General features: G+C 41.0%; 1 long non-coding RNA gene across 1 annotated transcript in view; it reads left to right on the forward strand.

Annotated features, from left to right (window-relative positions):
• The first annotated feature begins 6,324 nt into the window (after positions 1–6,324).
• Positions 6,325–23,099, forward strand: part of LOC122688266 — a 47,928-nt gene continuing 31,153 nt past the window's right edge. The window contains exons 1-3 of the long non-coding RNA XR_006339406.1: positions 6,325–7,119; positions 7,355–7,595; positions 8,024–8,105. This is a non-coding gene — a long non-coding RNA (uncharacterized LOC122688266). The remainder of the gene's footprint in view (positions 7,120–7,354; positions 7,596–8,023; positions 8,106–23,099) is intronic.

The raw sequence follows: 23,099 nt of genomic DNA on the forward strand, positions 1-23,099 counted from the left end.
AAGGACTGATGCTGAAGCTGAAGCTCCAATACTTTGGCCACCTGACGTGAAGAGCCAGCTCATTGAAAAAGACCCTGATTCTTGGCAAGACTGAGGGCAGGAGGAGAAGGGGGTGACAGAGGATGAGATATTTGGATGGCATCATCGACTCAATGAACATGAGTTTGAGCAAACTCCAGGAGATAGTGAAAGACAGGGAAGCCTGGCATGCTGCAGTTCTTGGGGTTGCAAAGAGTCAGACACAACTGAGCAACTGAACAACAAGAATAGCAAAGGAAGAATATAATCTAATCCAAGTATACCTGGAGACATTAATTGTGCAGTGTGCTACTTTTCCAAAGATGTGCATACCTGGAGATTGTTTGAGCAACAATTGATCACCTACTGAAGCTTGTATTATGTACCAAAGAGAATTTTAAAAATATGTAAATAAACCTCTGCCCTAATTCCTGGTCTAAGAAGGGGAATAGACATGTAAAAGAATAGTCATTCCACATTGTAAGGTGTTCTCCGTCACACAGTGGAAGGAGTGAGGTTCTCTGCCTTGGATGAGGCGCAGGGGTGAAAGTCAGGAGAGGCTTACACAGAAGTGACAGGTGAGCAGGTCTTGAAGGATGAATTTAATAGAAAGACTCGGGAAGTACAGGCACTCCCCAGCAAGTACTGAGACAGAGAAACAGCAGGAAACAAGAGCAGTGAATTAGGGCAGTAATTGTACAATGAAACCTAACTGATTCCAAATGGCTTCCGATTGAAATGCGAAGAGGGCAGAGGCAGAAGATGAGGTTGCAGAGAACAAATTATGCAGCATCCGCACACGATCCTCTAAGCAACGTGCGCTTCATCTTGTTGCCGCAGTCCTCATCTTCACTGGGTGCAAGAATCAAGCCAGTGGTGCTCACCTTTGGAAGAGTAGCTCCAGTTAGGGAAGAGGGAGGTGACTGGAAAGGAGCCTTGTACTTGTGAAGTTCTGGCGAGGCTGGCTGTCTTGTTCTAGGCTGTGGTTATATGGCTGTTCACTTTGTAATTATTTATTAAATCATTAAATGTCTATGATTTCAGTACTTAATGTGAGCTATCCATCTCAATTGTAAAAGAGTTTTCTTTTTAATCAAACTGGGTAATTTGTTGAAAACACAGATTCTAGGGCTTCACACTCTTGAGTGTAAGGAATCTGTTTTTAAACAGTTTAGAGCATCTGAAGCCAAAAGGGACCCTGCGACCACACTTTGAGAACACTTCTGGGGCTCTTGTGAAGTCATCCAAGAGGTTTAAGCGAGAAATGAAGAACACAGACTCGCCTGTCCGAATGTCTGGATTAGGGAGAGGAGTACGTTGAGGATGGCTTCCATCTTGTACCCAATAGTACTTGCAGGTCCTATATCCCATTCCCTTTGTGGTTTTGAAAAAAAATGTGACAAATAAGGTGATGCTAATATATAAGTACTAACTGTATTTTTGGAGATTTTTTGGGGGGTGTTCCTTAAATATGAAAAAAATTCGACCCCAGTACAATTAATTTCAAATAGTAAATTTAACGTATGGAACAAGCCCCTTGTTCTGAGGCAAGGAGCAACTTTCTAGAATTTTTTAAATGAGTGCATTCTCAGCCTATGAGTAATAGTTGTCCAGCTACTGACCCACCATCATTATGTCATGTACTTAGCAATGACTGATTTGCATGGGTGCTGCTAAATTCTTTCTCTTGTGCCCCTTTATAATCAGAGGGTTATTTTTGTGATATAAAACAGCCAACATGGTATTCTTCCAAACCCTAATCCCTATGGGGAAAAAAAAAACAAATTCTGTTGCAGAGTTGTTTTTCCTTTGGTATTCACAGAGTTGGAAAAATAAAGAGGAAACTTTACTTGGCCTTAAACAAAGGATAGGAAAGTCCAAAGATATGACACAAAATGTGTCCAGATTTTTTTCTCATGAGGAAATGCCACAAGGCTTTTAAATTGCCAGAATTATTACTTGTAACCAGAGTTTGTTTGTTGATTCATTAGATCAGCAAAGTGTATAAGTCTGACAACACCAAGTGTTGGCTAGAATTAAGAGCGTAGGGACTCATATTCTTTTTGTAAGGGTGTAAATTGATACAGTCATCTTGGAGAAGTTTGGCAACATTTAATCAAGTTAAAGGTGTGCAAATTCTTTGACCCAGAATTTGCACTCCCAGGTGTATTCTGAGAGTGGCTCTCTTACATGTGCCCAGGAATGATCATAGCATCACTGGTTGCTGTACTTAAAAACTGGAAACAACATACATTATATCAATAAGAGAATTTATGAGCATGTTATGATATATTCATACAGTGGATACAGCTGTGAAAATAAATAGATCTACAACTCTTCCATGGGAAAATGTCACAAATATGATGTTGGATAAAAGAGCAAGTGGCAGATAAATGTGTACAAGATGATGCCATTTATTATCCAGGCTAAAAACTTGTAAATATTATTGTTGTTTGGGACATTACCTTGCTACAACGGAGGCCTGTAAGTATAACAGCAGGCAAGCTGTCCAGGAGCTCACAAATCAGAAGGGCTTACAGACCAAAACGAGATGCTTGAATCCCATGGCTTATTAAATCAATTGAAAACACACAGCAAGAAGCAAGGTGAAAGAGATGGGGTAGGTTAGTACATTTTAGAGTCTAGTGTAGGAGTCTACTAAGATGACACTACCTGAATACTCAGTCCTGTCCATATCTTCCTTGATAAGGGTATGGACCAGAATTGAGATTTGAACAAAGTGACCCAATTCATAGAAGGTGCCTGGAGTCAAAACACACACTTGCTCTACAGGTTTGGGAGCAAGTGCTTCTGGCTGACAGCTGCACTGTAATTAGCTTGATGAGCAGTTATGGATTTAATCTTGCATCCATTGTGCAGAGGATGTGAGGAGCCAGTGGTCGGCTGAATTAAAACCTCGTAAATAGTGAACGCTTCATGTGCCCCCGTATCTTTTTTTTTTTTCCATTTATTTTTATTCGTTGGAGGCTAATTACTTTACAATATTGTAGTGGTTTTTGCCGTACATTGACATGAATCAGCCATGGATTTACATGTGTTCCCCATCCCGATCCCCCCTCCCACCTCCCTCCCCATCCCATCCCTCTGGGTCTTCCCAGTGCACCAGCCCTGAGCACTCGTCTCATGCATCCAACCTGGGCTGGTGGTCTGTTTCACCCTTGATAGTATACTTGTTTCAATGCTGTTCTCTCTGAACATCCCACCCTCGCCTTCTCCCACAGAGTCTAAAAGTCTGTTCTGTACATCTGTGTCTCTTTGTCTGTTTTGCACATAGGGTTATCGTTACCATCTTTTTAAATTCCATAAATATGCGTTAGTATACTTTATAGTATACTTTATCCTTATCTTTCTGGCTTACTTCACTCTGTATAATGGGCTCCAGTTTCATCCATCTCATTAGAACTGATTCAGATGAATTCTTTTTAATGGCTGAGTAATATTCCATGGTGTATATGTACCACAGCTTCCTTATCTATTCGTCTGCTGATTGCCCCCTGTATCTTAAGTATGTCGTGGGTATTTGATGATTCACAGCCTCATACGTATTTAGCGTATTGTGACTATTAAGTATTTCTTGCTCTTTCCATCCGTTTCCAGGTATGTTCATTATAGTTCATTATTTAAGCACTCTACTTACTTTATGTATATCTAACATCTCAAGTTCCTGACTTATCTTACATATTTTATAAAATTTGCCTGTCTCATAAGCTATTTGCCTTAATTCTTCATTTTACTTTTCTCCCTGTGGATTCATTTCTCTTATTTTCTTAAGCAGAATTGAGTATTCTTTGTTAATTGAGATACAATCAACATATAATATTACATAGTGTACTGTAACAGGCATACTCCATAGTGATTTGACATTTGCATACATTACAGAAATGATCCCCTTGTTAAGTCTAGTGACCATCTGTTTCCATATGAAGTTATTGCAGCATTACTGACCGTCTTCCTTATGCTGTATATGACATCTCTGCGACCTACTTGTTTTATAGCTAGAGGCTTTTACTGCTTGATCCCCTTCACTATGTTGCCCACCTCCCCTCCCTTCTGGCGACCACCTAGTTTGTTCTCTGTATCTATGAGTCTGTTTTCCATTTGTTTGTTTTGTTTTTTAGATTACACATAAAAATGAGATCATACAGTATTTGCTTTTCTCTGTCTGACTTAATGTCACATAGCCTGGTACCGTCTAGATTCATCCATGTTGTCACAGATGATTTCATTTTTAATGGCTAAGTAGTATTCCATTGTATACATACCACATCTTTATCCATTCGGTTGTCAATGGATACTTAGGTTGCTTTCATATCTTGACTGTTTTAAATAATGCTGCTATGAACATTAGTGTGTGTATTTCCTATAGAATTCGTATTTTTGTTTTCTTTGGGTAAATACCCAGGATTGGAGTTGCTGGATTGTATGGTAGTTTTGTTTTTTTTTTTTTTTTTTTTTTGAGGAACCTCCTTACTGGGTTCCATAGTGGCTGCACCGAGTTACAAGCCCACCAAGAGCACACAGGGTTTCCCTTTTCTCCACATCCTCATCAGCATTTGTTATTTGTGGTCTTTTTAACGATACCCACTCTGACAGGTGTGAGGTGGTATCTCACTGTGGTTTTGATTTGCGTTTCCCTGGTCATTAGTGATACTGAGCGTCTTTTCAGGTGACTGTTGGCCATCTGTATGTGTTCTTTGGAAAAATATCAACCCAGATCCTTTGCCCAGCCTGGTGCTTGTTGTTAATGTTGAGTTATATGAGTTATTTAAGATGCTAACACCTTACTGGACGTAGTGTTTGCAATTATCTTGTCTCATTCAGCAGGCTGTTTTTGTTTTGTGGTGGTTTCCTTCACTGTGCCAAAGACTTTTAATTTGATGTATAGTCCTTGGGTCCCAGCCACCCTGGCCCAATTCTGTCCTTTAGGGGAAGATGGTTACCTTTTGGGGAGTGTGTGAAGGACTTGAACAGAACTGTAACTACAGATCCCTAGGTCAAGGCCTCACTGTGGCTGGGCAGGGGCCAAAACCAGCAAAGGCATTATTGCAGAATGGACTATGTACGAGTGAAAAAATCTAGAGTTTTCCCTCTAGGCCTAGCGTTGGAAACACAGTTCACCCTTGTCTTCCTTTGGACTAAGTCCTGAGGTCTCAGATAATTTGAGGAGAGCCTATGTTAAACCTTCTGCTAAGAGAGGAAGTAAAGGTCTAAAAAAATTATTATAAAAATAAAGATATGATTCTAGCAATAAAATGGCTTTGTGGGTTAGGTCAGAAAATTTTCATCTGTATTATGCAAATGTTATGTATTAAGTATGTGTTAATTTATAGTTAGACGTTACTTTTATGAGTTCTATTCCAAACACTAAATTAACTTGAGTGTAACATACAATCCTCAATGCATAATCAATATAAAAGTACATAAAAGTGGTAAAAATATTAATATAAAGATTTCTATACTTTAATCTTTGAACATAACATATTATAACTGGACTTTGACAGTGTCTAAATGAATTTTGACAAATAGGACTTTGCTTTACTGTCAACATAGCCTGGTTAAAAAGTTCAACTTCGTATCAAAGTTGCTGATTCTATACAATCAGAGGACGGAAATTAAATTGTGTGTAATCTATTTCATCTGGTTGGGTATTAAACATCTTGGAAGATGCTGTTTATTCCTCATCCAGAACTCTACAACACTCATCCAACATCTTTGAAGGAATTTTGGTCAAACCCTAAACATTCTTGAGATTTTTATAGCTGATGCTCATGCTTGGCTTCTTGAAATAGGAATCAAATAAAATCTGCAAACTAGGATTATCATTTCTTAACACTGAGACGTTCACTGAAAACAAAGTTAAAAGAGAATGAATCCTTTCTCCAGTGTGCCTCGGGGCAATGCGGTACACTTCCCTTATTTAACTTACCCTAGACCCAGAGCTCTGTGTCTGAATGGTTTTCAAGCCTCCAACCTTTGACCTGGTATAGAGTGGATAGCAGCTGCCCAGTAAATACTTGGTGAATTAAGTGGTTTTTTTCTCAGGAGGTGAGATTTGGTAGGTTAGCACGGCTGCAAGTGATGCTCGGCATCATTCTTAACCAAAAACATACCTTTTTCTATTTAGATATATTGTAGGATTATGTCTGTATTGTAAAATTGTGGAGAGTTTGAATAACTGAATTTGATAAAAAGGACTATAATTATGCTCTGTTGTCAGAAAACTTGTGCAGTCAGTATTTTAAGAATGACTATTAACACTGTGGAGCCTCGCAGTCTCCAGACCATGGGGTCACCAAGAGTCAGACATGACTTGGTGACTACACAACAGTCACAGATTTAACATTGCATTTAAGAGAAGTGTGCCAAGGGTGGAGGCAGCCCTGTCTCCTGAGGGACTAGAATCAAGAACCGGGGAGCTGGTAGGAAGCTGGGGAGCATGCTGCCTTTCTCCTCTCTGCTTTTCTCTCTCTGTAGATGTCTCTTTCCTCTTTTTTTGCAGGTATTTTTACTGACTCAGGGTGCACAGCCCCAAGCACAGTTGATTCACAGTTCCTTGGCGCATCTTTTCTGTTGGAGAAACCAGGACAGACTGAGATGAACATTTTTGTCTTGATTTCAAACTCAAGTGAGGAAGACTGATCTGCCCAGCTCGGGCCAGAGTTATCGCTCAATAACTCGTGTGATCACAAACTTAATAGAACTGATTTTATATTTTCGAAGGAAAAAATGTGAATCATATATGTTGCTAGTTAAAACCATGTTACCCTGCTGGGCTTTAAATTCTCAGAAGCCTGGGAGAAAAACATCTTGGAAGGGTGAAAAAACAGTAGTAGATGTCCCCGGGCACACATCGGGCCGTCTCTCTGGGAACCTAGAACACGTGCTTGACTTCTGTTCTCAGAGGAGACTGACTGAGCCCATCACAGCTGTCCCAGGGCATCCCCCAATCCATTCTTGACAAGTGTGAAGAGCCTGAAGAGTAAATAATCTTCAGAAATGCCGTGGTGTCAAAGGAGCTGGTCCACAGTCATGCCGTGATGCTCTGGTTTCAATGATTCCCAGGAGCAGCCCCAGAGGCGGGTGTGCGTCTGCCGCGGGAGCAGCTGGCAGGCTCGGGGCTGGGCTGCGGGAGGCTGGGCCCCGGGAGGGAGGCAGAGCGTAGGCGAGGGTGGTTGGAGGTGGCCCTGCTCACTGCAGTCTGTTTCATTCGGCTTGTTAGGTTGGCACATGGATTGAAAAATGTACGTCTGAATCTATTTCTGGCTTTTAAATGTGTGAAGGAAAAACGTAACTTTATTATTTTATTTTTGTCAAGTTAAAGGCAGAGCCAGATGCCCCTGAAGCGTATGCATTCTATAAGGAGTTTCTGTTCTTTGGTGGAGCATCTTTAGAAGCAAAAATCAAAGACAAATAGGTCATCTCCTTCCTCTAAGTTTCCTGGAGAAAGACTGGCCATAAAAAAGAGTCAGCACTGGTAACTAATGGAGATGAACGAAATAAAGCCAGGGAAGATGTTGACATTTTTTAAAAAGAATTTTTAAAGGAAAAACAATGAAGTAAGTGTTGATGTAATATGAATATGTTATTATTCGTTAAAATGCCAAAAAATACTGCAGATATGAATAACCTTTTAAAATTTAGTGAGAAACGTATGAACACTTATAGACATTCCCTCACCAGAGGGGTTTGGAAATCTTCAAAGCTTAATACCCTTTTGTGAATGGTCAGTCAGAGTAATTAGGAATGAAAGAAATCTGGGGGAAAAAAACACATTAGCAATACAACAGATATATTCCTGGGAGAGGTTGTTATGATAAATTCAACTTCAACTGTAGTGCTTTGCAGTCAGAGAAAATTTTATAAAACAAAATACTGTAGATGTGTGTTTACTCAAAGGATATTTTTAAGCATGTGCTATGTGCCAGGCACTGTGTTAAGCATGGGGAATATACTGATAAATAAGCTGAATGCTATCCCTATACAGGTATTGCTGCCTAAGTTTTGAGCTAACCAGAGAAAATCACCATCACAGTCACCAAATCAAATAGCTGCATGGGACCTAAGAGGTGAGTTAGTCCTAACTTTTATTTTACACAGGAAACTGAACCCCAAAATGTATAAGCCATACTATACTCTTGGCCTCTCTATTTTTGCTATCAAAAAGAAGCATGTCTTGTACCATAGGTACTTCTAAATGTTCAGAGTATATGTCGGGTAACAAATGTAGCTATTAATCTATTTCAAAATATGCTTGATAGACTTTCAATATTCCTGTGACTTTCTGGAAATGAAACAGGAAATCAAATTTTAAAAAAGCCCAGGGTCCAATTTTCAATATCTAATCCAGTTTCTTCAGGAAGTGTTAGCTATGTGATTTCTATTACCATCAAAAACAGTGATACAGTGTGATACTGACCATCTGTTTAGGAAATGGCAGATACACTCGGAAAATCCAGAGTAACAGGAACTCAGAACTGCCATTGGTTTGAGAGATGATCAGTCCAAGAAGATGCCACTTGGGTCAGGTGTGGGTGAAGTGTTTTTAGATGGGCCATCTGAACTTCGTGCATACCTGTCCTCTAGACTTGTGATAACCTGTGTCCCTTGGTTGTCTGACCTGCAGTTGAACAGTACTATTAGCACAATTCTTGCCACCCAAAAGGATGCTGTGACAATTGCTAAAGTCAATGCTATTAAGCAGTCTGAGCAATTCGAAAGAAGGGTGCAGCATAACCACCCAAAATCACCATACAGGTACACTTCCTTTTTTATATTCCTAAGACTCTTGAGAGCCCCTTGGACTGCAAGGAGATCCAACCAGTCCATCCTAAAGGAGATCATTCCTGAGTGTTCATTGGATGGACTAATGTTGAAGCTGAAACTCCAATACTTTGGCCAGCTGATGCAAAGAGCTGACTCACTTGAAAAGACCCTGATGCTGGGAAAGATTGAGAGCAGGAGGAGAAGGGAACGACAAGGGATGAGATGGTTGAATGGCATCACCGACTCAATGGTCATGAGTTTGGGTGGACTCCAGGAGTTGGTGATGGACAGGGAGGCCTGGCGTGCTGCGGTCCATGGGGTCACAAAGAATCGGACATGACTGAGCGACTGAACTGAACTGAACTCTTAATATGGTGATATAAAGGGATATTCCTCAAGATATGTTTGAATGTCTGTGTGTTTCATTCCATTTGTTATTCATTCTAACTTTTACACTGATTATTATTATTCAGTTCAGTTCAGTCACTCAGTCGTGTCCGACTCTTTGCGACCCCATGAATCGCAGCACGCCCGGCTTCCCTGTCCATCACCAACTCCCAGAGTTTACTCAAACTCATGTCCATTGAGTTGGTGATGCCATCCAACCATCTCATCCTCTGTCATCTCCATCTCCTCCCTCCCTCAATCTTCCCCAGCATCAGGGTCTTTTCAGATGAGTCAATTCTTCACGTCAGGTAGCCAAAGTATTGGAGTTTCAGCTTCAACATCAGTCCTTCCAAGGAATATTCAGGACTGATTGCCTTTTAGGATGGACTAGTTGGATCTCCTTGCAGTCCAAAGGACTCTCAAGAGTCTTCTTCAACACCACAGTTCAAAAGGATCAATTCTTTGGTGCTCAGCTTTCTTTATGATCCAACTGTCACATCCATACATGATTATGGGAAAACCCACAGCTTTGACTAGATGGAACTTTTTTGGCAAAGTAATGTCTCTGCTTTTTAATATGCTGTCTAGGTTGGTCATAACTTTTCTTCCAAGGAGCAAACATCTTTTAATTTTATGGCTGCAGTCACCATTACAATTAACCTGGCACTAAAGGGAATCTATTCTCTCCAGGCTCGTGTGCTTGTTAATCTGTAGCTAAAATGAATTGGGTTACGATTTCCTAGCTGAATCCAGATCATTTGGCCAGGGACTCTGATATGTTGGAAACACATGTTTGAGAATCTATTTGGCTGGATGACTTGGACTGAAACCTCAATATTAAAAAAAAAAAAAGAATGAGAGAAAGAAAAAGCACAACTAAATACAATCTAATAAATCTAAATACCTGATAATATTGAAGCTGTCAAGGATGATGGTGACCTAACCATCACAGATTAGTATCTATGTAGCTCTCTTTTTCTTCTTCCCTCCTTCCCTCCCTTCCTTACCTCCTTTCATCCTTTCTCTCTCTCTTTTTTTCTTTCTTTTTTATAATAGGTTTATTGAGATGCAATGCACATAACAAAAAATTTACCCTTTCAGAGCATACAATTCAATGTTTTTAGTATATTCACAAAGTTGTACAATTGTCAGCCAAAATTCCAGAACATTTTTATCAGCTCAAAGAGACCCCATACCCAATAATAGTTACTTCCCAGTGTCCCTTCTCCAAATAACTACTAAGCAAATTCCTATCCCTGTGGATTTGCCTACACTGGACGTCTTATATAAATGGAATCATATAAGAAGTGGCCTTCAGTGTCTGGATTCTTTCACTCAGAATAATGCTTTAAGTTTCATTCATATTCATTCTTTTTACAGCCAAATAATATTCCATTTATGGATATGCTACATTTTACTTATCCATTCATCAGGACATTTAGGTTATTTCCACTTTTTAGCTATTATGAATATTAGTGTACAGGTTTTTGTGTGAATGTGTATTTTCAACTAGAATTGCCAAATTATATAGTAAGTCTTATGTTTAATTTTTTGAGGAACTGAGACTGTCTTTCAGAAGACTTCATCATTTTACATTTCCACTCACAGAGAATAACGGCTCTAATTTTTCCACATCCTTGCTGACACTTGTGATTGTCCAAATTTTTGATTATAGGCTTAGTGAGTCTGAAGTGATTCCAGAATGAAAGGATTTTGATTTTCATTTTCTTAATGACAAATGTTGTTGACCATCTTTTCATGCATTTGCTGGTCACTTGTAGATCTTCTCTGAAGAAAGTCCTTTGCCTATTTTTAATTGGGTGATTTATTTTTATTGTTAAATTTTAAGAATTCTCTATGTATTCTGGTATAAGTCCCTTAACAGATAAGTGATTTACAAATATTTTGTTCCATTCTATGTGTTGTCTTTTTACTTTGTTGAAGTGAAGCACAAAATTTTTAATTTTGATGATGTCCAATTTATCTTCTTTTGTTGTTGTTTGTGCTTTGGGGTGTCATATTTAAGAAACTATTGCCCAATCTATGGTCACAAAGATTTATTCCTATATTTTCTTCTAAGAATTTTGTAATTTTAACTTTTATATTTAGGTCTTTGATTCATTTTGAGGTAATGATTCTATATAATGCAAGGTCAGAATCCAACTTCATTCTTTTGTATGTAGATATCTAGTTGTTCCTTTGAATTGTCTTGGTTAGCTCCTTTGTAGAAAATCAGTTGGCCATACACATGAGGGTTTGTTTTTGGATTCTCAGTTTTGTTCTGTTGATCCAAATGTCAGTCCTTATGCCACTATCACACTGTCTTGATTGCTGTAACTTTGTGATAAGTTTTGAAATGGGAGGAGTGTGAGAAAATGTCTGCAAAAAGTCCAGCTAAAATTTTGATATGTGTTATATCAAATCTGTAGATCAATTTAAGGAGTACCACCACTTTAACAATATAAAGTCTTGGAATCCTTGAACCTAGGGTGTCAATTCCATTTATTTAGATCTTCTTTAATTTCTTCCAGTGATGTTTTAAAAGTTTTCAGTGTACAAATCTCTTACTTATTTTGTTAAATTTATTCCTACTTTATTCTTTTCTGTTACTGTAAATGAAATTTTCTTAGTTTCACATTGTTCATTGCCAGTGTATAGAAATATATTGACATTTGTATATTGATCTTGTATCCCATAACCTTAATATTGTTTGTTAGTTCTAGTATTTTTTTTTAGTAACTTCCTTAGGATTTTCTATATACAAGAGCATGTCTTTTATCTTTTCAACTTAGATGCCTCTGTTTCTTTCTCTTGCCTAATTTTCCTGTCTCCCGTACAGTATTGAGCAGAAGTGGTAAGAATGGATAGCCTTGTCTATTTTCTAATTTTAGGGTGAACGCATATGGCCTTTCACCATCATATATGGTATTAGTTGTGGATTTTTTGTAGTTGACCCTTGTCAGGTTCACAAAGTTCCCTGTGTAGCTCTCTTTTAATGCCATTGATGGGCAGGACTGAATAATTAAAACTAATGAGATCTGAAAGTTCTTTGGGACTCTATGTCTTTTTAAATGGTGTAATAAGATATGGAAACAGTGCCCACTGGAGCCAAGTTATCTATTCCCCGCACCCCCCCCCCCCCCGGAAAAGGCTGCCTGTTGTGGTTTCTATATTTCAGTTTTCCTATCCCCTAACCCAGGGGTCCCCAACCCCCGAGCCATGAACTGGTGCCGGTTCATTGTCTGTTAGGAACTGGGCCACACAGCAGGAGTTGAGTGGTGAGCAAAACTGAAACCGTTTCCCCTAACACCCACCCTGCAGTCTGTGGAAAATTGTCTTCCACAAAATCGGTCCTTTGTACCAAAAAGGTTGGGGATCGCTGCCCTAAGCATCTTCCTTACCTCCCACTGCATGAGAGCAAAAAACTGATTGTGGCAAGTAAATATCCTAGCTTCTCTCCATACTCTCCTTCTGCTTGTAGGACAGTGTATTTGTACCCAGATTTCAATAGCAGACAGTCTGTGGATGGTATATGAAATAAACTACAGAAAAGTCAGTAAAGTATCAACTCCAGAAAACTGTCTCAACAAACTTCTAAGGAAACAAGATATCAAATCCAACTGAAAGTTTAGGTCTCATGGGATCTGGCAAATTAGGATTTGCTTTGCATCCTGGAAAAAGAATTGCTGATTTGATGATGATTTTGACAGTGATAAAGGTGATGATGATGCAGAAGCACCAATTTACTGTATAAGAACTGCCAGGTGCTAAGTGGTACCTTTAAGAAGCTGAAGCCAGAGAACCAATGCGGCACTGGCCACCCAGATGAAAGCAATCACAGCCAGGGAAGACCCGTATGGCAGAATTAATTGAATGGCTCTGGGTCTATCCTCTATTTTCTAACTTCCTGTTGACTATTAGATGGCCGTTTTCCCTAGTTATCAGTGTTAATCTCTCACTGTCAACTTTTAGCCCTGTGCTAAAAAAGATTGACGGTGAGAACTAAGGAACCACCCAGAACAGCTGGGTGGAACTGGCCCTGCAGCACCCTAGGTTTGACTTTGCTTAACCTTGCATGATTTCTGTATCACAGTTACAATCTGAAAAGCAAGCCATAACATCGAAAAAAGTTTTTACGGTCCACATCATGTGCTTTCAGAGCCAAGTAACAAAAGTGTTGCACTCTTTAAATCTTAACAGCAAGACCAGTTCTGCTGTTTGAATTGGGAGCCAGCTTTGCTGCCTCTGATAGAAGAGAGATTATTTCTTGCTTATTTTCATTCTTTTTTAAAGCATTCTCATGTATTTATTTTTATCATGTTGGATTGTAGTTGATTTGCAATGTTGTGTTATGCTTATTTCCATTCTGCCAACTCCCATCGTTTTAGGCAAGAATTGTCTGGATAAAAAGAACTTTAAAAGAACAAAGAGTCTTCCTTTGCTTTCAGATAAAACTGTAACCCAGTCACAGAGTAAGTTAGAAGTTAGGTAATTGGGAATTGTTTCTTCTGAGGATGACATTATTTATCTCTATGTAATAACTTCTCCTTGATGGAGGGAAAGGAAGAAAGAATGATGGAAGAAAAATGGATTGGGATGCATGAAAACTCACAACAGTGTTTTACCTTTTTGGTTCTCCGTGGAGGAGTTTCATGTTTCTTGGGAAATGCCATTGATCCCTATGAGAAATGTGTTTATAGTGGTCCATGCTAGCTCAGAGCATCCCAAGAACTGCTAGAGATTGACGGTAAGAACTAAGGAACCACCCAGAACAGCTGGCCAAGGGTGAAGAACTGATAGACAAGAGGAGATGAGATTCGATTTGTAGTTTGGGCCACACTACGGAAACAGTGAGGCAAAACAGTGGAAAGGTAGGGTGATGTTTGCTAAAGTCTTTATGAGCTGTTATACTAATGTGTGCACAAAGAGGAGAACCGGCTCAGATCCCGGGCTCCGACTTAGCTCTGCGATGACATAGCGCATCCTCAGAGGCTTCTTATGTGGCCTCACCAAGAGTCCGGGAGAGGGATTTTCCACTCAGCTACTTGATAATAAAATTTAAGTCCTGATTTGCAGGCAGTTAAAAGAAAGGACAAAGCTAATGTCCTCATAAAAGCCCGAAAAAAAGGAAATAATTAAGGAAATGATCATGAAAACTCTAAGAACCATTTCCAAGATTGAATTACAAAAATGTACACTAAAAACTTAATAGCGATAATCATGGTGATGAGGATAAAGACTGTAATCCAACCAAAGAAGTCATTCAATTCCCATATGATTGTCCTAAGAGAAAAGAGACTCTAGCCTAGAGGAAATATCAAAACTTTATTTTTTTTTTTGAGTGCATAATCCTGTTATTTTTTCAGAGAATTTGCATTTGGAGGTTTATTTTGAGTGAGTTTCCCCAGAGAAGTGTTATGCTCCCTTACTCTGAGGATATAGAGAGTACAGACAGTGTCAGAACCAGAAATGGAAATGACACTCAGAAATGAAATAGGGCCCAAATGGAAATACTGTGCAGGTGAAATATTTTTCAATCACTAGTATATTTTCCTAATCTCTCTGATGGGGTAATTTAGTTTTAGGTGAGAGTGGGGATGCGATGGGTGGGGTGGGGCTGGGGAGAAATTGTGTTTTAGAACCACAGGACCCAAAAGGGAAAGGAAGAATACCTTTTGTTCCTCCATTTGGATTATATTAAACAATTTTCAAATAAATCATGCCTTCTCAGCAAAAAAAAAAAAAAGAAGAACTACTGAGCTTTCCAGATGGAGTCTAACTTCAGATGACGTAAAGACCTTGGGAAGACCCTAAGGTAGTGGACTTCAGTTAAAGCTGAAGTGGAGTGGATTACCTAAGGATTCAGAATAGAAATGTTCATAAATCCAATTATTCAAATTGTCTAAAAACTATTTGTAGGAGAAAAGTCACAGAATATAGTTACGATGCACAGGTTAGGTTATTAAGAAAAAGTTTTTATGAGAAAGAAGTCCCGGAGTTTAGAGTTAGGGACTCAATACATGGGTTGTGCATCTGTGAGAGCCAAGGGGGCCACAGGAAGGACCCAAAGGTGCAGTGTCCTTCAGCCCAAAAGAGGACGCACGGCAAGACATACCCTCTGATGTTTTGAGGATGTGAGCAGATCTCCAAGTTATAGGTGTCTTCATGTTATCTTACAGTTTATGAAGCCCTTCATTTGTATATAAGCACTTGCTGTTCTAATCAAATGAAGCTTGAGATAGGATTTAATTTTAACATATTTTAAAATATTTAACATATTTAACACATTTTATTACATACTGAACTATTGCGCATCGTAATAGTGTAGTGTGTAGTCACTCAGTCGTGTCCAACTCTTGGCGACCCTGTGGACTGTAGCCCACCAGGTTCCTCTGTCCATGGGATTCTCCAGGCCAGAATACAGGCCATTTCCTTCTCCAGGGGATCTTCCCGACCCAGGGATTGAACCTGGGTCTCCCACATCACAGGCAGAGGCTTTACCCTCTGAGCCACTGACATAAATACTAACTTTGTATTTTTGTCTTCTCATTTTGCCGTTTCTTCAACATGCGAAAACTAAGGTCAATGCTTATGTCCCTAATGCCAAGTATAATTTAACTATCATCCTTTTTGGTCCTAACTTTCTCATCATGTACCTGCTTATTTGGTTTGTTATCTGCCCCTCGGTATCTGAATCCACGCTCCTGGCCTGGGGTTCTCTGTGCCTAAGTATTTTATCCCAGCATCCCTCTGCTATACCTTCACCCCATCCACCCAGTCCCCAGGATTTGGGCAACCGCTTTCTACTTCCATTCCTGCTCATTGTGTCTTGGGCAGCAAGAGGCTTGAAGTGGCAGGAACTCTGATCTAAGACTTAAACTGCCGTCTTCAACAGAAGGGCAACAGGATTGTTACTAGGTTGTGAGTGAGGAAAAGAAGGACCAGGGATGGCAAAGTGGAAGGTGAAGAAGGGAAGGGATGGGGTGGGCCTAGAAAGTGTAGGTTGCTTCCTTTCTTAATTATAGTAACGTGCCCATGGCACCCCAGCACCAGGAGGCCAAAGCAATCAGGAGGAGACCTCTTTGGGATGTGGTGACTGGTGCAACATGTCACCCACATCTCCTTGTAGGAGTAAAGGCCTTATTTCTCCAAATGCCAGAAGTGCTGGTAGCCAGCAGCCTTCCACTGTCTGCCTTGTTTAGAATTGCCTGGGCTGAAGGGAGCTGTCTCCGCCCTCAGTCATAGCCTCTTCCTGTAGTTCCTTGTATCCAGTGACTGATCAGAATCAAAGGCCACTCCTTCACCCCTAACAAACAATGAACCTCTCTGAAGGTCTAGCTCGGCTTCACTGTGGCAAGGAATTGCTGTTTAATGGAAGTAGAGTTTCATTTGGAGATAATGAAAATTTCTGGAGATGGATGGTGATGAAGATGATTGCACAATAATGGGAGTGTACCTAATGCCACTGAACTGTACACTTGAAAATGGTAAGAATGATTAATTTTATGATACATGCATTTTACCACAATAAGAAGTCAATCATTAAGTTAATTGAGAAAATACAGGGAGGGGTAGGATCAGATATGGTTTCAGTTTCACTCCAGTTCTCTTAAGTTACGTTTCCAGCCCAGTTTGGGTTGGTGTGGTTTCAGGGGCTAGATTATAGAGTAGTTCTCAATTTTGACTGCAAACGAAAATCAGTTTGGAAGCTTTAAAAAAACGATGCTTCAGTACCTCCATACTGATTTATGTGTAATTGTCTAGGGACCTAGGTTTGGGTATTTTTAAAAGCTTCTGGTGGTTCCAATATGCAAAACTCAGTTGAGATTTACTGAGCGAGAAGAACTGCAGCCCACACCTTCCCCACCCACTTGCTCTTGCTCCTGAGGATTTGGCCACTTGCATATCTTTCTAGACTATCTTTCCAACTCACCTGCTCTTGCACGTGGCCGGGGTACAGCTGAGCCCAACAACTGGTCATTTGTCCTCTTCCATCAGAGCCTGTCTGACTGCCATCCCTTTGCTCCAGTTTCCTTGGCAAGCCTGCCCTCATCTGACTGCTGTCAGCCCCCGCGGGCCCCTTCTTTGAGAAACCTGCCCTCAGCACCCTCCTGAGGCCGTACCAGCTGCCCTCCTCTAAACCCTGTGCAGACCCCCTTACCGCTGCCCCGACCACAGAGGCGGGAGACCCCACCCCACCCCGGTCCGGGAGCCAGTCTTTCCTCTCTGTTCCCACGTGTGAAGCAAGACACCAAGGAAGTTAACAGTACACATCAGCTGAACAAATAGATTTCTTTAATAGGTAATTCATCCCACAGTCGAACAGCATTTTTTTTTCGTTGCCACTACAAAACATTTTAATGATAACTTTGATACCCATTTGGGCTACTTTATTACTTTTTGAAATAGGAACCTTCCTCCTTTTGAAGAATCTGATCTTCATTATTTTTTTAATTAATTTATTTTTTAATTGAAGGATCATTGTTTTACAGAATTTTGTTGTTTTCTGTCAAACCTCAACATACATATATCCCCCTCGCTTTTGAACCTCTGAAGTAAATGCTTTGGGAAGAACTACCAGTGTAAATAAGGCAGTTTTCTTTTAACATTAATTGAGCCATTACTATGTTTCTGGGGTTGTGCTAAAGCTTTACTTAGAATTTCTTACTGCATCTCTGTGACAACCCTAGGAGGCAGGTACTATCCTCTCCATGTTATAAATGAGAAACCCATTTCAGACAGGTCAAGAATTTGCCCAGGGGCTTCCCTGGTGGTCTAGTGGTTAAGAATCTGCCTGCCAGTCCAGGGAACACGGGTTCGATCCTTGGTCCGGGAAGATCCCACGTGCCCCAGAGCAATTGGGCCCATGAGCCTGAGTGTTGACAGTTGAGCCTTGCTCTAGAGTCCGGGCGCCAAACTCCTGAGGCCACACGCTGCGGCTCCTGAAGCACACGTGCCCTGGAGCCTGTGCTTTGCAACGAGAGAAGCCCCTGAAATGAGAACCCAACCCGTGCACCGAGACTACAGTACCCCTGATCCTTGCAACTAGAGAAAAGCCTGTGCAGCCTTTTAGAAACTACCAAGACCCAGCGCACCCAAAATAAATTATTTTTTGAAAAATGCCTAAGCTCAATCCTACCAGGTAACCCATTGTAGCCATCAAAAAAAGGGCAAATTTTGAGTTTAAAAGTGGCAGCAAGTTCATAGTCTCCCAGGTCCTCGATAGGAGAAATGCAAATCTTCTCTGAAAAAATGTCTCTTAAAACCTAAGCCTCATGCTTAGGAAGAACATTTCCGAAGAATGTGAGCTCACAAAAGAAAAGAAAAAAGAAAGAATTTGCCCAGGATCCCAGTGAGTGTACCGCAGAACTGGGGGTTTCAGCTAGAATACAAGTGATGGTTCTAGGTCTTTCCTGATTTGGCGAAATCAGAACAGAAATGTAGGAGGTCACTGGGAATCTAAAACAAGAAGAGAGACTGTTACTGGTAGGAAAAGGGAACTAAAAAAAATTGAGGTCACAGAAATGACGAATGTTGAAATCTTACCTCTTTTGCTCAGGCCTCAGCTTAACTGCGAGGAGATTTTTAAATGACAAGCACACGGCTGGAAGGTGGGCCCCTCATTCCTCAGATGCACTTCAGTTAAGCTCAGCCCAGCAATGTTCACTGAGGATCTGTCCCACACCAGAGACAAACGGTGCGCGAGGTCTGCGTTCCGAGCACAGATGATGCTGGATCTTTGCTCATATAGGGTTCTCGCTCTGGTAGGGCAAAGAGGTGCACTGTTAGTCACTCCAAGTGCAAAGGTGTGTGTTTTTATTTCCAAGGTGTGTGTCTGCAGCCGTAGAAGTGCAGGGCAACCAAGGTTTCCAGAGAAGTCAGGGCAGGTTCTACAGCACGGCTGACATTTGAACTTGGGTTCGCTGTGTGAATGGAAAAGACCACGTGGAAAAAGAGCACGGAAGTTCAGCAGATGTGAAAGCAAGAATTCCAAACACATAGTAGGTGAGAATGGGTTAAGGAGTCAAGGTTATGGTAGGGACTAGTGGGGTGGGAGGAGCACAGGGTCGCCTATGCCTGGCTAAGGGATCTGACCTTATCCTGTGAATTTAAAAGCAAGAGTGATGGGATTAAAAATGCATTTTAGAAAAAACGTACTTTGCTGGAGCTGTGAAGGAGAGAACACTTAGAACTCTGACAAAATGAAAATCCTGGAGTAGATCTGCACTGTATGTGTGTGTGTGCATGTGACAGAAAGGATCTGTAGGACTTGGTAACCAATTTTTGGAAAAGAGAGATAAAGGGAAAAATCGAGGATCCTACGTCTCTAAGCAACTAACTTGATTGAGTTGAAGACTGGAACCTCAGGAGCCGTGTCTAATTCAGTTTTGCTCAGGTGGAATGTGAGGTACCCCAGAGATACTGAAGTGAGGGCAGAAATAATATAGGAAGCACGGGGTTGTGATCCAAGTTGTCAGGTTAGGGAGGCAGAATTGAAATATTGTCAGTTTTTGAGAAATGAATGCCAAACTGCTAGATGACATTGGAACACATCAGGGGGTCAGTATGGGCTTTGGAGCTGAACGACTCAGGCTTCCAGATTGGTCTCTTAGTGCCGTGACCTTGGGATGTTACCTTGCCTCTGGAAATCTCACATGTAAAATGGAAACAATATTAACCCATTTTGCAGCATTGTATTCAGATTAGCAATGGCATTTGCGAACTCCTAACAATGCTATTCTGGGTTGGCACATGGTGAAGTGAAGTGAAGTGAAGTGAGAGGCGCTCAGTCATGTCTGACTCTTTGTGACCCCATGGACTATACAGTCCATAGAATTCTCTAGGCCAGAATACTGGAGTGGGTAGCCTCTGCCTTCTCTAGGGGATCTTCCCAACTCAGGAATTGAACCCAGGTCTCCTGCATTGCAGGCGGATTCTTTACCAGCTGAGCCATGAGGGAAGCCCAAGAATACTGGAGTGGGTAGCCATTCCCTTCTCTAGGGGATCTTCCCAACCCAGGGGATTAAACCCGGGTCTCCTGCACTGCAGGCGGATTCTTTACCGACTGAGCTACAAGGGAAGGCAGACATTAGCTGCATGTAAGACTTGTCCATGGCTGCTAACAGTGGCGGTTGTACATCAAGAAATTTGTAAAGCTGTTGTTACAGTGTTGTTGACATTTGTTCTTAAAAAAACAGGAGCTTTGTTCCCTGAGGATTCACAGAACTCTGACTTCCTAACAGCCCAGGCTGCCCAGATATCAATGTTGAGTGAAGCTCACCATGCACCTAGGCAGTACACTCTTCAGAGACCACCCTGGGAGTGAGAGTTTTTGTCCTCAAGGAGCTTCCAGTGTGGAGAGGAGTCGGATAACAGCCGTGATGGTGAAAGCAGATGAGGGTGAGGGGAGGCAGGTGAATAATGACCACATAAACAGATAACATTTATTAATTCCCCAATGTAACTGGGACCTTGACCCATTTGCAACCATTATGTAATCACTGAAACAAGTCCAGCTAAATTATTCAAAGAATCTCTAAATGCCAATTCCATTTAATTTTAAATAACAAGCATCCCTGAGAGGAATAATTTTTCGGAACGATGACTAAGGGAAAATATTTTTCCAGCAGAGTTTCTGCACAGGAAAAAATTCATTGCTTCCATCCCCACATCCCACACCCTGCATTCCACACCCCTTGGTGTAAAAATATTTGTATTTAAATAATTTTAAATGTCATGCATTTATAATTAAAAGCAATTCTGTGCTCGGAGGAACAGAAATTACTGACTTCAAATCAATGAGAAAAATTAAATTTTTCCTCAAAGGAAAATTTTATGAGATTCAAAGGTTGTGTAGATCTAGCTAATGTAATGTAAGTCTGTTAATTGCATATGGTCTCTGGTGAGAGCACTGATATAACTACCCACCTCCAGTGGCAGGAGCATATAGGACAATCCTGCAAGAACCACTCATTTTTCCCAAAGGGTCTCTTCTTTCTCCCTTCTCCTTCATACCTTTAAGTACCCAAGGACTGGATTTGCACAAAATGTTTTCTTTTGCTTCAAAACCACACTCCCCATGCCCTTGATGGGTGAGGTACTTCTAGTTGAACAGCTCCTGATACCTGCTCAACACCCCTTCTTAAACACAGCAGCCTGACTCCCCGTTCCCCACAGTCACAGTGATTGGTTCCCCAGTGAACTGGAAGATAAGCCAGTCAAAGTCTTCACCAAGGAAGATGGGAGGGGTGGATTTTCCTGATAACTTTGGGACACTCCCTGGATTGCACTCCATTTGTGGTGCTTAACTTTCTGTCAGCTTCTTTAGGCTTTGCCCGGTTGTTTAGTCAAACACCAGTCTAGATGTCTATGTGAAGGTATCTTTAAAATGTGATCAACCCAGTCAGTCCTGAAGGAACTCAACCCTGAATATTCATTGCAAGGATTGATTCAGAAGCTGAAACTCTAGCACTTTGGCCACTTGATGCAACAAGCCAACTTGTTGGCTAAGACCCTGATGCTGGGAAAGATTGACAGACATCAGGAGAAGAGGCGGCAGAGGATGAGATGGTTGGATGGCATCACTGACTCAGTGGACATGAATCTGAGCAAACTCCAGGAGATAGTGAAGGACAGAGGAGCCTGGCGTGCTGCAGTCCATGGGGCCTCAAAGAGTTGCACAAGACTTAGCAACTGAACAACAACCACAAAACATTTAAATTAACAGACTTTGGTTAAATCAGATTACCTTCCATAATATGAGTGGGCCTCATCCAATCAGTTGAAAGCCTTAAGAACAAAAATAGGTTTCCCAAGAAGGAATTCTTCTCAAGACTACAACACAGAGACTTTGCTTGAGTTTCCAGACTACTGCCCTGCAGAATTTGGATTCAAGACTCTTACCTCATTTTCCAGCCTGCCAGCCTGCCCTACAAATTACCCCACAATCACATGAGCAAAATCCTTAAAGAAATCTCTTCTGTCTGTCTCTCTCGCCTTCCTTTCCTCCACTCTTCCCCTGCCTTTTCTCTTTCTGTTTCTCTCTCTCCTGTTGATTCTCTTTCTCTGAAGAATCCTGACTATTACACCAAGTCATATTTTCACCCTCCAAAAACACAGGGTTTTGTTTGTTTAAGCCAACTTGAGTTGTGTTTCTATCGCCTATAACTAAGAATCTTGAACATTCTTGGCTATGATTGGACAGAGTGTCTTATAGGTTGATAGATGAAGGATTCTTCTAGAATTCTGCCTTATTAGTTACTATACAGTAAGCTACTTAAGGACTGAGATTGTGTCTGATGCTTTATTCTACTGCCCTTGCTAAGAATTCTTGATACATGGTCATGTTAATAAATGTTGGTTGAGCTGACTTATGGGCTTTCCTGGTGGTTCAGACTGTAAAGAATCTGCCGGTAGTGTTGAGTTATAGAAGGGGGTGACCTGGAGGGCTCAGCTCATGAAATTGTCCAGGTACGTGGGAATATAGCTCCTCTGACATTTAAAAAGACCAGGAAAACCACAGATTTTTATCATTTGGTTATGATAGCCATAGAGGCTTCCCTGGTGGCTCGGCAGTAAAGAATCCACCTGCTGCAATGCAGCAGGCACGGGTTTGGTCCCTGGGTTGGGAAGATCCCCTGCAGCAGGGAATGGCAACCCTCTCCAGTACTCTTGCCTGGAGAATCCCATGGACAGAGGAACCGGGTTGGCCACAGTCCATGGGATCACAAAGAGTCGGGTATGACTGAGTGCACATGCACATGAGAGCCGGAACAGGTAGCTTCAGCAATTATTATTTTTATGGAGTTTCCTAGAAATTGTTGCAGTGTGTTTTTATTTATGTCCCTACATGTGTATGTCTGTTATCAACACACATGGGTTTCATTCTAGGTGTTTGGATTGAATGGTGC

This window comes from Cervus elaphus, chromosome 33 (genome assembly GCF_910594005.1).
Source record: "Cervus elaphus chromosome 33, mCerEla1.1, whole genome shotgun sequence".
Taxonomy (NCBI): domain Eukaryota; kingdom Metazoa; phylum Chordata; class Mammalia; order Artiodactyla; family Cervidae; genus Cervus; species Cervus elaphus.